Source organism: Lepisma saccharinum, chromosome 15, assembly GCF_977018435.1.
Source record: "Lepisma saccharinum chromosome 15, izLepSacc3.1, whole genome shotgun sequence".
NCBI lineage: Eukaryota > Metazoa > Arthropoda > Insecta > Zygentoma > Lepismatidae > Lepisma > Lepisma saccharinum.
The window spans coordinates 66,083,955-66,100,187 of NC_139243.1; positions in this window are offsets into that span (position 1 = coordinate 66,083,955).

A 16,233-nucleotide genomic window follows, 5' to 3' on the forward strand; every position below is an offset into this window, starting at 1 on the left:
ATTCAATTTCGAACTTTTCTCGGTAAGATCGTTCACGATGCTTCGCATCTCGGTAAACTGCGTGTGAAGGTCGGCGACGCTCTGCGAAGTGGGCAGCGTCGACACCAGCGAAGCAAGTTCGTCTCGAATCTGTTCCACGTTCGCCGTTTCCGTTTCTAGTCGTTTCAGCATACGTGATATGCTCCTTTTCAAAGCGTGTAATTCTTTTGAGGTGGGGAGATTGGCCACCCTACTCTCGAGATCGCTCAATGAACTTTTGACGTCGCTCGAATCGGATAGTGCCGTCACGGCCGTTTTCAATTTTTCCAAATCTTCGCTCGAAGGTACGCTCGTCCGTAACGATTCCAAGTCACCCTGTATGTTGTCCAGTACGTGATGAAAATGAGCAAGGTTCGATTCGACGTTCAAATTTTCTAAATATTCGATCTTCTGCTGAACCGTGCTCAACGTGTCTTGTATGCTCGTCAACGCACTTGCTTCAGCGTGAATATTTTTAATTTCTTCGTTGATCAACTCCAGAGACGCCTGAAGCGTAGCGATGGTGGTTTGAATGTGTTCGAAATCTTGATAAGTCTCCAATTGAATTTTTATGTTCGCGACGCTTTTGCCGATGACCTGCAGTTCGTCTGACGATGGTAGGTTCGTCATGGTATCTTCCAAAGTCTGTAACTTGGATTTAATTTCTTCCAACGTGCTGGCGAATTCTTCTTGTAATTTGGAAACAACAACATGCAAGCGTTCTACATCAATATCTTTCACGACGGTTTGAAGTTCAGAGAAATTCTTTTCGATTGCCGAAGTTCGTTCTTCGATTTCGAGTTTCAATTTTTCCAAATCTTCATTTTTCGATTGAAATTGCTGCAATTTGAGCAAATCATTTTGAAGCTTATCCACGCTCAACTGTATATTTTGAACGTTGTCGTAAGAAGGTACGTCGACATAATTTTTTATGAGCGTTTTCAGTTCGGAATCGATTTTCAGAATGGGGTCGAGACATTGCGTTTGGAGCGTAGCGATCTCCGACTCTAAACTTTTGTTTAAGGTCTCCTGCAAAGCGATCAAATCGCTCCTCAACTTTTTAATTCGGACGTCCAACATGAGAATCTCTTCTGCATGGTCTACACGTTTGGTGTGGCCGAAAATGTCGTTAGGCATTTTGGTTAACGGTTATTTATAATAGGATAGACGATTCGTAATTCTACGAAGAGAGGAATGAGTTTGTCGTAATCTCCTAGAAGTTCCACGTATAAACAATCTCCTGCAGAAACATCGTACGTAATGTTAGAAAGCATCTTGTCGTGCTTGATTCGAAAAATGTTCTTGCCGGTAGATATTTTGATTTCGCCTACGTTTTCCGGATTCACGGTGATTTGAAGTTTTCCATCGATCGGAATTTCGTAAAAATGTAAATTGTTGTTGAAGACGTAAAACATCTTGCCCACATCGTCATCCAATTTCGTCCAAATGCTGTTAAGGTGAACAATCAGTAGACCATTGAGTTTAGTTAACATGGAAGGTAGAAATTCATGATCTGTTGTCGCGCGGTGTACAGTCTCCATGTTGGTTTGTTTTCGGAAACCAAGGAGATTCATAGGTATGCTGGTTATTTAAGAATACGGTCAAAGTTTTTTGTAATGACAGTCAGTGTTTTTTTTTTGTAATGACTAACAAAATGATTTTTTTTTGTTTTTTTTTGTTTTTTTTTATGAATCTTCTGTTGAAGATGGGCATATGTTGCAGGTTTTGCTTTCTGCTAAGCGATAGTGCCCCCACGGCAGTGTGTGGATTCCGCATTGGAGAACGCACCTCTTGTCGTCGTTGGGATCCAGGGCAATCTTCCTCACTTTATTGGTGGTCAACACATGGTCGACGCTCTGGATGCGCTGTTCTGCTCTTAGAACCGACGACCTGGTCTTGAGGCAATCCACGAAGTCCTCGAATGTGAGATGCTCCCGAACCACCTGTCTGCCGACACCCTTGGCCTTCTTGGTAACGCTGCCCTCGGCTTTGATGGTATAGGCCTTGGCGCGAAGACCTGCAAACTCAAGAATCACGTCTCCGTCCTTCTCATCTTTGAGTTTGCCAGGCACCTTCTTGTTTCGGGCCAGGATATCGTACTGGTTCGGCTGGGGATAGCCCGAGGTGTCGAAGAGGTTAACCAAAGATGGAACTGTGGCTATATCCCCGTATGCGTCGGCTGAGCGAACGTGGTACACCAAGCTGTCCGTGTCCGTGTAGAGAAGCGAGATGTTGTGGCCGTAGTGTGGACGTAATATGTCGTAGTACGTCTCGAACATGTGGAGCTTGCTCAGATCCAGAACCATGGCTCCCACATAGATGGGCTTGTCGAGTAGCACCTTACCTTGCTTCATGTGAATCAGAGCCAGCTGCTCGTTGTAGATTGTTCGAGACTTGAACAATGGACTCGCGACAAGCTGACGACATCGCTCTTTCCTCGTCACCAATTTTATGTCCACGCGATTCCGTACATTCTCCATGGTCTTGCCAAACACTGCATTATTCATAAGCTTGAAGAAATCCTTATCAAGCTCGGACGTGGCTGCTGTACGATGTTCAGTGTTGACTTCAATATATGGAGGCAACCATGGAGAATGCTCGAACTTGAGGATGCGGTGAACTGCGTGGACTGTGACCCCTTGCTGCATCAACCACCGGAGATTCTGGTAGTGAAGGACGTAATTCTTCTTGGGTTCGAAATCCATGACGAGCTTCGTCTGGTTGGAATCGGGTGGACACTTGAACTCGGGTGCAGGGGGAAGATCGCAGAACAAATCCTGTAGTTTCTCGGAGAACTCAAGGTCCACCTCGGCGAAAAATCCACATTCCGAATCGTCGAAACCTTCAACGTCAAATTTGGAAGGATCAGCCCACTCGAAGCCTCTAAAAGGGAGTGGCTGCATCATGGAGTGCCCGTACAAGTTATTCACGTCCGTGTGCATGATGTAGCTCGACGGTTGGGTGGAGTCGTAGCCAGTAGCCATGTGATGGTTGTTGGCGCGCGCGTGCCGTTGCGACACCTGGACCATTCCACCCCGGATAGCGCGTTCCACAAACAGCACCATGTCCACGTCCGAAAGAAGCTCCAGCTTGATTTTCGTCACCAGAAACATGGCTGACCACGCCAGTCCGGGGAGACTATAGAAGTAGGCGGGATCCAGGTGGTAGATCTTCATTGCGGTCGCCCGGAACACGTCGGCGAGGAGCGTCACATCAAGTTTGAGGTAGGCGTCGTGGTAGTTTCCGAGAGTTCGACAACCCAGCTCGCGCCACATGGACTGGGCGTGGTGATATTCTTCGTCGGTGATGTTCGAGCCTCGTAGCTGACTGTAGAACTTCGCCTGGGGAGGTAGCGACGTCTCCGCAAACTTGGTAGAGTCGGTGACGTATTCGTAGGGGTAGACCCCCTTACGCCTGAAGAGACCGGCGTCCAAGTTTGGAAAATTTGCAGAGGTAATAAGCATTTGCTCGTTGCTGAGTTTTTTCGTCAGGGCATCGAGGCTGGCCGGGAGAAACCTCAGGGAGTCGAGGAAGCGAAGCTCGACGGTAGAGCATGATTCTGGGATTCGAACCCACTTGCTCACACTGATGTAACGCTCCTCATTCTCGGCGAGAACGTTGATTTGCATGTTGTCGTACCCAAGATGTTTGATCAGGTGGTGAAAGTCGTACCCCGAGCCATTGTGAAAAAACACAGGGATGAAGCGCGGGTCCCAGGCCCTGCGGTTGCAATCGTTGCACCAAGGACCAACGTACCTACCATTAAAGTGATCGTGGTGACGGACTTTATGATTGTTGGCGGTGTACTCCTTGACGCAGACAGGGCAAACGATGGCCTCGTTGTGTCTGCGTTGATCGTCGGGGGACAGTGGGAGCATAGGCTTGGGGGTCAACAATACCTTCCCTATCTCGTTGGCTTCCACAACCATTTTCTCGAGGAAGTGTTTGGCTGCGTCGGGACCACGGTACACGTAGAGCTCGGGGGCGATGTGTTGGTCTCGTCGCACCACAACATATGCAAAACTGGATGCCTCGTGGAGTTGGTAAGGGGTGGTGGAAGAAACTTCAGGATCGGGATCGCAAGTGGACAGGGGTTTGAGGAAGGCCTCGAAATCCGCGATGATGATAGCGGGGTGCTCCACCATGGCACCGTGCATGTGGAAACACTCCACGGTGCCAGGTTCGGGCAAGTCTGCCACCCCCGGTTCGTTGGCATTGCAGTAGAGCTTGTGGTTAGCGAGCTTCTCGGCAGCGATGTTGGGACCTCTGATGCGTTGATAATCCTGCTGTTCTCGATTATCAAAAATAGACAAGCACCTGCGACAAACTTCTTTGTGGTGTTCGTGTTTGCTTGTTTGGCTCGAAACAAGCCGAGAGAGCGAGCGAATGAGGGTGTAGTGATGGCGAGTTTCATCCTTGATAAGCAGAAGGTGAATTTCCTGCGCACCGTCGTCGTCTACGTCGCTCACCCGGATAGGGTACACCACATTTTCGTCAGTGAGGCCATAAACGTTGATGGCCAACCGCGGGTTGTGTGTGTGGGCCTCAAACTTGCGAATGTCCGAGACCTCCACCGGGTAGTCGATCCCAGCAATGGCATCTTCCAGCTCTGGCTCGTAGGGTAGGTAGTGGTTAACTCGGTGTGGATGGTTTTTCCAGTGGACAGGGTGCAATGCTGCAAGCACAGACCAGAGAAAGCACTTGGCGTCACTGTTCTGAATGTTCAGGACAGCCTTCTTTGCCGCAATGGCAGGTGGTAAGGGAACGTAGCTGGACGCGGAGAGAGGCACAAACTTGGAAAGTTTGACGCGCAGTTCGTGAGGCTTCCCACACAGCGAACCCCCCGAGCCCTTGGCTTGATGTTCTTCTTGCTTTGCCACCAGCTCCTCGACAAACTTGTTGTAGATGTCCTCGAGGTTGTCGACATCCGCCAGATGCAGCGTCTTCGCCTTGGTGTTGTGGCAGAAGCTGTAAATTTCATCAGACGGCTTCTTGTACCAGCAACGAAGCGATGCGTAGAATTTGGTGGAGTGCGTTGCAAGCGTATCGCCGAGGATGGAAATAATTTGGGCTTGCACGTTCTCCAAAAAGCTACGCACGTCGCATGAGTCCTCCGAAGTAAGGGGAAAGTTCTCTAATAAACGCTGGAAAGCAGACTGGTTCGCTTTTATCGCTGGCTTGACGCGTTTGGCGGGTGGTGCATTGATGGAGGCTGTTTCTGCCTTCCTCTTGGTAGAGGTCGAAGGCTGGGACCCAGATGTATTTTTGCTTAGACAAATAAGCTTATGCTTCTTGACATACGCAATTGTAATGTATTTATTGCATCCGGAACACAGTTCGGTGGCAGCCAAATGCTTGCCTGGCACGCAGGTGCGACAATGTCATTCAAAATTTTTGTTTGATATAGTTTTTTTGCACACAGGGCAACTTTTCATGGAGCGCATTTTTTCGGGGTATGTTTATTTATATGTGATCTGTTGGTGGTAGAGTGTTTACAAAACAAAAAATGTCTTATGAGAAAAATTTTCTAAGTTAATTCTAATTGGTGTTAGTTTGAGGGGTTTATTTATATATGGGTAGTGTTGTCTTCCTCAAATATGTGCTTTAATCAACCCTATAAAAAAAATTAAAAAAATATATAAGAAAAATATGATTGTAGATAGAAAAAAAAAAACACAATAAATATTGTATGCATGTGTAATTCTATTTAGTTTATTTTTGCTAGACACAAATCTTCTTCAGATTTTATTGCCCACTAATATATTTTTCTACCAATCTAATAGAGGTGTGAAACTATGAAAATATTCTTGTTTATATATATTCTTTTGTTTTGGCTGATATAATAGCAAATATATATATATAGTTATTTTGAAATTCTAAAATTTTCAGGTATACTTATTTTTTACATGCAAACATACATCATAAAAAATTACACAATCGTATTTTTTTTCCATATACATATTTTTTATTTTCAGAAAACAAAATTATTTTCGATCTCCATTTTTTTAAAAAATTTATTTGTGTTTATAGTATTTGTCGGGCAATAGCAGATAAGACAAGAATAGGTTTTCTACGACCCATACTTTACAAGTTACAAAACAACTTAGAAATTACATCTTGAAATTTTAATTTAAAATAACTCAAAAACAGTAAGCACTAATCATTATGTTTCCAATAGGTTGTAGAGTACCTTCAATTTTTTATCAAATATCATTAAAATTTTCGAATTAGAGTAAAAACTAAGCCGGCAAATCAAGTTTCTCAAAAAATAAAAAAATTGTCTGTATTTCCAAAACTTGAGGGGGTGGAATCGATTTTATTTGCTAGTCGAATAGTTTTCGTCGAATCCTATCCAACAAACCTAAAATCATCATCCTAGTTCAATTAGGAGCCGAGAAAATCAATGTCTTGGAAAACGTCTTAAGATTTTTGTCTTAAGAAAATTTTCTTGACAGACCGGAAGTAACATCTTGAGATACCGGAAGTCGATTTTCTTAAAGATTAAGATATTTGTCTTAAGACATTTTCCAAGACATTGATTTTCTCGGCTCCTATGGGGCCTAGAACCATGTAACTTTGGTCTATGTATATACCAGTACTTGCCCGACCCTGTGGCCGAGTGGTTAGCACATCACGCTACGACGCCAAGGGTCCCGGGTTCAAATCCCGGTCAGGTATGGTTGTTTGTGAATATCCATTTTCATCAATTTCATCACTCATCCCCATCTTCGCAAATTAGCCAAGAGGCACAAAACACGAAGTTAAAATAAACTAAATCAATCAATCAATCAATCATTAAGTTCCGTGTTGCAATCATAAAATTAAATTTTAATTAACTTTTTTTTTTCTATCCATCTCTCAAATCTATGGCCGTGTCCGGATTGGCAAGCACTCCGTCCCGTTCTCCCCCGTTGCTCTCGCGTGCCGTCGAAGTCACGTCCAAGTCGTCCGAATCTACATGTCCCCTTGTAGTACTGTTGTCACTTTTCCTGCCAGGTGTCAGCCCGAACTTCACCCACCGCACTCTGGGGCGCAGGCGCATCGCACGGAAGCAGAAGGCAGACGCCAAACAAACATGACAATGATTTCCACCTATTTACTACTCATATTAAAAAAGTAACACGCTATTTCATCATTTACAATTTTTCTACATTCAGTATTATCGATAAAATGTTAAAGTATAACTGAGTTTTATATCCTCTAATCAGTAAATGTTGTCTGTACAAAGTGAAAGTTAGAATATGGCTGCCAAGCGCAGCATCACAGCAAGTTCAAGCATGCATCTGTCGCACCTCTCTACTCTCCCCTCCGACTCCACGTCTGCCGCAAATTCGGACAACGGAGGTTGGCTGAGTCCCCGGATGGAACGGTGCTCTAGGTGACATCTGCTGCCGATTCGGACGCGGCCTATATAGCCTGTTCATATTTGGCATGTCGACCATTTTGTTTACGTAGCAAAAAAAATCTCAAGCCATTTTTTGTGAATGTTCGTTGTAGCCATAAGTATATTTGGATATAATTGCCGGATTTTATTTAACTTTAGGTTTAAAAATCAATAAGCATGCATAAAAAAAAAAACTAAATATTTTAAATAAATAAGATTCGAATAACTATGTACTTTCCACTAGCCTTTGCGATAGCACAGCAATAACCTTGTAATTAAAAATTCGATACCCGCACAAATAGTTCTTGAAACTGTAGGTCCAGTCCCGATTAGCCTTACTGTACATAAAGTAAACTTAAAACATCAAATCAATCAGTACTTCCACTAGCCTCTGCGATGGCACAGCAATAGTTTTGTAATTAAAAGTTCGATACCCGCACAAGTGGTTCTTGAAACTGTAGGTCCAGTCCCGATTAGCCTTACTGTACATAAAGTAAACTTAAAACATCAAATCAATCAGTACTTCCACTAGCCTCTGCGATGGCACAGCAATAGTTTTGTAATTAAAAGTTCGATACCCGCACAAGTGGTTCTTGAAACTGTAGGTCCAGTCCCGATTAGCCTTACTGTACATAAAGTAAACTTAAAACATCAAATCAATCAGTACTTCCACTAGCCTCTGCGATGGCACAGCAATAGTTTTGTAATTAAAAGTTCGATACCCGCACAAGTGGTTCTTGAAACTGTAGGTCCAGTCCCGATTAGCCTTACTGTACATAAAGTAAACTTAAAACATCAAATCAATCAGTACTTCCACTAGCCTCTGCGATGGCACAGCAATAGTTTTGTAATTAAAAGTTCGATACCCGCACAAGTGGTTCTTGAAACTGTAGGTCCAGTCCCGATTAGCCTTACTGTACATAAAGTAAACTTAAAACATCAAATCAATCAGTACTTCCACTAGCCTCTGCGATGGCACAGCAATAGTTTTGTAATTAAAAGTTCGATACCCGCACAAGTGGTTCTTGAAACTGTAGGTCCAGTCCCGATTAGCCTTACTGTACATAAAGTAAACTTAAAACATCAAATCAATCAGTACTTCCACTAGCCTCTGCGATGGCACAGCAATAGTTTTGTAATTAAAAGTTCGATACCCGCACAAGTGGTTCTTGAAACTGTAGGTCCAGTCCCGATTAGCCTTACTGTACATAAAGTAAACTTAAAACATCAAATCAATCAGTACTTCCACTAGCCTCTGCGATGGCACAACAATAGCCTTGTAATTAAAAGTTCGATACCCACATAAATAGTTCTTGAAACTGTAGGTCCAGTCCCAATTAGTCTTACTGTGCATAAAGTGGACTTAAAACATCAAATCAATCAGTACTTCCACTAGATATCAAAAACACGCAACTCTCCTTCATTTTTTCTTGCCTTCCTCTAACAATTTAACACATTTATTTTTTGAAATATGCCCCGCACACATATTTCCTACCTACCAACAACAGCACACAGAAAAAAAAAGATATTCCAGCTACCAAGATGCATGCTTCAAATATACTTATAAACCAAAGCCAACTCATGCAAGCTAAAAAAAAACAAAGTTACTTACTTTTGGAAAATACTGCAGAAATGCTTTTCACTAACTTTCAAAATAAAACAGAACTTTTTACACCAGTGCTTTAAGTTTTATACGGTTTTCTAATGAGGTCAAAAGTGAAATGTTAGCCAACGCAACGTGGACCAATAGAAATCCGAGACAATCTGCTCTAGAATATTCTTCCCCCACATTTCAGCCACATCATTCACAAGTTAACTTCCTGCCCCCTACTGACGTATACAATACACAGGATGTTAACTCCCATCATCCCAAGGCCTATGTATTGTTGAATTTGTGTCATTGCGTCAACATTGATAGCACACACAGAGAGAAGAGGGAACAAAATTGTAGTTTTTCTAGATGTGTTTGCGTCACAATACAGAAATAAAAAGAAGTATGTACGTGTGTGTGCGTGTGCAGCACATCGTTCCCCCGAGAGAGGTTTACAAAGGTCACGATATACATTGGCACCCAGAACTTGGAAATAATGCGTATTCGCTCACCACTGTTGCCAGCTCTAGGTTTCTCTCCCTCTTCATCTTACAGCAATGTTGGTATCTCTATCTTTTTTAGTTGCAGGTGGGTTGCCAACACACTCTAGTTAATAATACTACATATTATACACACACACACCCACACACATACTGTGTTGCCATCCATCCATCCATCCCTCTCTCTCTTTTACGGCAGTATATATTTGTTGCCGGCTCTTCTTGCCCAGTGTGTGTATGTTACATCAGTATATAAATTGGCTAAGCCTCAAGCAAGGTAGCCCTTGCCAAGTAAGAAAAAAGGGCTGTAGGTAGGTGTTGGTAATACTGTCGGTTGTTTAACTCTTCCCTCTCTCTCTTTTTCTCCTCTCTCTCTTTTTTTTTGTAAAAAAGCTATGGCAAAAGTACCAGTAGGTTGGCAAATTGCTTTATGCACTGTAAGGCAGACCTCAAGCAAAGTTGCCAGCTCCTTGCTTTAGGTTAGGTTAGACCAAAATAAAAACCTTGGTGATTTTTTCGAGTAAAGTGTTGGCAAAACTGCAAGCACACAAGATTGCCAGCTCCTTGCTTTAGGTTAGATTAGACCAAAAAAAACCTTGGTGATTTTTTCAAGTAAGATGTTGGCCACACTGCGAGAAAATAAGGCTTATGCCTTACAAGAGCAAACCATTAAAACAAGCCTCAAGCAGTGTTGCCAGCTCCTTGCTTTAGGTTAGGTTAGACCCAAAAAAAAACCTTGGTGATTTTTTCAAGTAAGAAGTTGGCAACACTGCAAGAAAATGAGGCTCATGCCTTACGAGAGAAATCCATTAAGGCGAGCCTCATTTTCGGGCGTTGAACCGGCCCGGCACACCTACTAACCACTTATTTGTTAGCTTCAGAAAATGCTGAAAAAAGTTCCATATAATGAGCAGTTTTTTCTCAATTCATCTTTTTATGTGGAAATTTGTCACTTTTAAACAAAAACAATTGAAATTCGATTATCTCGAAAACTACTAATTTTCAGACGGGGTATCATATGGTCAAATTTATTGCAAATTGTCTCTACTTTAACCCCTTTCAGGGAATACATCTAATTACCAGTCACCCTGTATATATATATTGATGCGTTCACTGGTTTCAATTACTAAAACTACAGGGATCGTTACTGTGAACGCTTTAGGGGTCAGATGGTAGAGCTAGGTTACGTTTTTGGTCCCCATACAATCTCGCTGACAGGCTTCTGGCAGGGAGTGGAATGATTTCAAGGGATGTAGACGACGTACATCTTACCTCTCGGCCAAGCGGTTGAGTGTGGACGTCAGGTGACAGAGCACGGAGTCCTGAGTTCGACTGCCCACGGTCTTCTTGCCCGTGGCTGGCGACGAAGCACACGCTGGTCTTGGAGTATTGGCCCTAGGAAAGGCGCCGGGACGATGGTCTGACCGACGGCTACAAGTTGTAGCCCGTGGTGCTGAAGATAGTCAACTCGCGAATGTACTGCGGTTGTCTTTAGGCGAAAGCTTTGTCTCGGTTTCCCGAGCCGGGCTGCGACCTGTAAGGTGCCAAGGTCTTCGCCTGGTAGCTGGTATTCTTCTGGTGGTCCTTGAATTCTGAGACTTGACTGAGCCCCAAATTCTGGTGCTTAGGTCTTTTAAGCTGATGGCAAATACTTCCTAGCTGCTTGGACAGCACTTCCGTATGTGCCAGCCGAAGACGGGCTTGAACCCGGTAGTATCGAAGAATGCCGTGGCTCCTGACGTCATGTGTTTCCGCTATTTGTGGAATGTTAACTTGTGTTGTAAATTGTCGCTTAACCGAGCACCGATGTCTTACCTGTTTACCTTTTTTACAGAGTCTCCCTTGAATCGTTCCACAATATATATATATATATATATATATATATATATATATATATATAGTAAATAAAATCTAATAGCATAGTTTTCAATGTTTGACTTGTTTGTTGAGTACACTTTATGCACAGATAGGATCATTGGGACCGGACCAACAGTTTAAAGTGGGATCCTTACCACTATGCAATGTGCCTCAACCGAGTATCGAACCTCGGATTCCTTGATTACAAGGTAATGATGTTAACTCTACGCCATGGGGAAGGCAATTTGAATATTTGGATTTGCACATAAAGGAAAAGAAAAAGAGGAAATCTTGCTACATATGTTAACACACTTAATCAAATGTATCCTTGAGTATACAGTTTCTTCTTCAACTATGCCTATAAACAAAAATCTAGTATCAAACTCCTTTACATTTGTATTTGGCATAAAATATTTGTATTCTGGCTCTCAACTTGGTCGTGGAACAAGATGTGGTGTATTTTGGTCCCCTAGTGTAGTGGTTCTCAACCATTGTGAGACCACAGCATGGTCATTCATTTTTTAAAAGTTAATGTGCTGCTCAAAACATTCTAATTTGTATTTTGTTTAACTTTAGACATTAATATGCACAATTGAAAATAAGTATTAATAAATAATGGAATATGATATATGTCTAGGCTTGTTGACAAATATAAAGTTTTGTTTAAAATACTTGGCAACCATTCATGTCAGCCTGCCATTTGAGAGACACTGTCCTGGTACATTGTGGCTCCGAAATTTGAGGCAGAGATTCACCATAAATGGTATTTTTTTTAAAAATCTGGCTTTCTGGCAGTAAAATTTTGTTTCTTTAAGCCCACTTTATGCTCATACACATTAATTGGTGTTGGACCTACAGCTTAAAATGGGACTTGAACCACTGTACTTTCATTGGAGATTGAACCTGGAACCCGTTGATTACAAGGTGACAATATTACTTGATGCCATCGGGAAACTTGTAGCCAGGGGAGGGGCCATGCTCCCATCTCCTCCTCGAGCAATGTGAACCTTTAATAAAAGTCACAATAACAACATTGACGATTTCTCAAGTTTTTAAAAATATCGATTTTGTCCTTGTATATATTAATATTGCAATATTGGTAGTTTTAGTTTGTACAACCATTGATGCAAGGCAACCAGTTGCACCAATTTAATCCCTGTCCCAGCTTTTTTTAAGTGACTATGTGTTTCAGAATGTCGGGTTGGGAGGGGAGAAAGGTCGATTTCTCCAGTTACTTTGGACCATAATACTGCAACTCTACAATTGCATGTTTAGTTCTAGTCCTACTCCAACAGCATTTTGCTGATCACTGTGGCAGAGTGGTTATAAAGCATGCCATGATGCCAGGAGTTCCGGGTTTGAATTCCAGCCTGGGTATGGGCGATGTTTTGTGCATTGTTCGTGTGTATTTTCGTTCATCAATTTCATCATATCGTCACAATTAGACTTGGCAGAAAAGTGATGTAAAATAACCTAATTCAATCAGCCTTGTCCACATTTTTGGACCTCCCCCTCTCTCAAGGATGTATTTTGGGTACCTGGAATCCACATCACCACAACCCCAAAAGACTTTTGAAAATGCTAACTAACTAACTCTCTAGCCTTCTTAAACCCGAAGGTTCATGGCTGCAGCAACACAGGCCTTCCATCTGTCCCTATCTTGAGCAAGATATATATACTCTTTTCCATCCCTACCGATTTCCTTTAGATCTATCTCAACGTTGTCCCTCCATCTTCGTCTTGGCCTTCCTATAGGTCTCTTACAATCAGGTTTCCTAACAAGAATCCTATAAACTCCTCTTTCCTCTACATTTCGTGCCACATGGCTTCTTGCTTTAATTATTCGGTAACATTATCGTATGAGGGAAACGGATTCCTTCAAATTTCCATCAAATTTACAGGAGGAAGTAGGTATGGAAATCATTTTCTTTAGCGTTGTGGAAGTTCCTGAATGTAGATTTGATCCATTTTAATGTGAATGTGTGTTGTTTGCTGCAAAAATCTCTGTCCGACATGCTGCTTCTTATCCCGCCATTTGCTCTCTGCACAAGAGTGCAATGTTCCGTGTGTTAAGATGATGCAACCCCGTAGCCAGTGTTTCAGACTCACCGTGTTTTCGCTAGAACATGACGTGTCAAGTATTTTTAATTTTTATTTTTTAACTATGCTTGCCTAACCTAACCTTATGGAAAATGGTTTTTGGGGCTAACGTGAATGGTTTTTGGAGCTAACGTGAATGGTTTTTGGGGCTAACGTGAATGGTGTGTGAGGCTAAAACGTCAATGGTTTGCGACGTATTAGCATAATTTCAAATCCGGGCACGAAAGTAGATATTTTCCGGTGAACGAGGTTGCAACACTGCATAAATCGACAAAACACTCTCAGAAAGCCCCCTAAATGAGTACGCTATCACGGCCATAATGTGTTGCAGATTCGAAACAACAAGTAACACTAAGTACTCGTAAATCTAAGAAATAGACATTGATATGCATTATTTCAGTTTAGGAAATGTTCCACATTCGAAAATAACACGTTAGCAATGTAAAGAAGTCCGAAATATATGATTCATAGGTGTTTCCCTCATACGATAATAGTACCAATTATTCTAATAATATCTGGAGATGAATACAAATTATGTAGTTCTAAATTATGTAACCTTCTCCACTCACCTGTCTCCTCATCCCTTTTAGGTCCAAAGATTTTCCTAAGGATCTTATTTTCAAATACTCTCAATTTGTGTTCCTCTTTCAATGTAAGGGACTAAGTTTCACACCCATATAATACTATAGGCAAAATTACTGTTTTGTATATTTTAACTTTTAGTTTCTTAGATATTAAACGAGAAGACAAAAGTATATGAAGAGAGAAGTAACATGCATTGCCTGAACTGAGCCTACTTTTTATTTCCTCTTTAATATAATTTTCATTTGTTAATATTACTCCTAAGTATTTGAATTTGGAAACTGGTTCAAACGAGTTGTTATCAATAATTATATTTTCACTATTACCTAACACTTGTTTTCGGTCTGTAAGCATATATTTAGTTCTCTCTTTGTTCACTTCCAAACCTATCTCTTTAGCAGTTTTGAAAAATATTTTAGAATTATTCTTAATTGTATTTATATCATCCCCTAATAAGTCTACATCATCTGCATATGCTATCAACTGAGTCACACCATTTAATTTTAGTCCTTCGTTAGTTTCTTTTACCTTCCTAACAGCATATTCTAAGGCAAAATTAAAGAGCAATGGAGATAATGCATCTCCTTGTTTTAACCCATCATGAATTGTAAATTTGTCAGACATATTAATACCCACACGAATTTTACTTTCTCTTTCACTGGTGCAAATTTTTATCATACTAACAAGCTTCTTAGGTATTCCAAACTCTACTAATATATTATATAATTTATCTCTTTTGACCGAATCATATGCTTTTTTGAAACCAATGAATAGGTGATGGCCATTTTGATTATATTCCCACTTTTTTTCAAGTGTCTGTCTAATGTGAAAAATTTGATCTGTAGTTGATCTGTTATGTTTAAATCCTCATTGATAATCACCTATAATTTCATTAGCATATGGGGTTAGTCTTGTTAGAAGAATGTTAGATAATATATTATATGTTTTTGAGAGTAGAGAAATTACACGGTAGTTATTGCAGTTCATTTTATCACCTTTTTTAAACACAGGAACAATTATGGATTCTTTCCACTGTTGAGGGATTTCTTCTTTATTCCATATTAAACAAATTAATTTATGAATTTGACATATTAACGAATTTCCACCATATTTAATTAACTCAGCTGGTATTAAATCAATGCCTGGTGCTTTGTTATTCTCTAGCCTTTTACTAGCATCTTTAACTTCAGTCAAGTTAGGTTCTGCAATTAAAGGTTCAGCTGTGTGCACTTCATTTACTTCTGATTTATCTCCTACATGAACATTTAAAAGGTCTTTAAAGTAGTTCTTCCATCTATTTAGAATATCGTTTCGGTCAGCTAGAAAATCACCGTCTTTATCTTTTATCAAGTTTACTTTAGGTTGCCACCCCTTTCTAAATTCATTTACACCTTTATATAAATCTCTGATATTTTTGGTTTTGCTGTTTGTTTCAATTTCATTAATTTTGCTTTTCAAGTAATCTATTTTTTTACTTCTAAACGTGTGATTAACTTCTCGCTTTATTCTATTATAATAGCTTAGATTTTTATCATCAGAGTTATTTAACCACCTAAGTTTAGCCTGATTTCTTATTTCTATTAGATTATGACATTCATTATCAAACCATGGCTTACTTTTTCTTGGTTATGGTATCCTATATTTTCTTTAGCTGCTGATTCTATTGCATTACGTATGTCCTCCCAATTCTTATTTACATCTGTCTCATTTATATTTTCATCATCATTTAAATCCTGCAAAACATGAAATCTATTTGACAGTTTAATTTGGTAATCTTTCTTAATTCTTTCATCAGCAAATTTTCCTGTATTAAATTTTATAACTTTCAGATTGCATCTGATTTATCACTGAGAGTCTTTCTCTTAATTTAGCAATAACTAAATAATGGTCACTGGCACAGTCAGCACCTCTATGCAAATGAACGTAAATCATACTAGTATGCCTTATCATATCAATGAGAAAATGATCTATCTGATTATGAGTTTTACCATCTGGAGAAGACCAGGTATATTTACGGATATCTTTATGTTTAAAAGTTGTACTTTTCACAATTAAATTCTTTGAGTAATCAATCTTATACCATTATCATTACTTAATTCATGAAGACTTTATTTACCAATCGTGGGTTTAAATGTCTCTTCTTTGCCAATCTGTGCATTACAGTCACCTAACAGAATTTTCATATCATACTGAGAAAATTT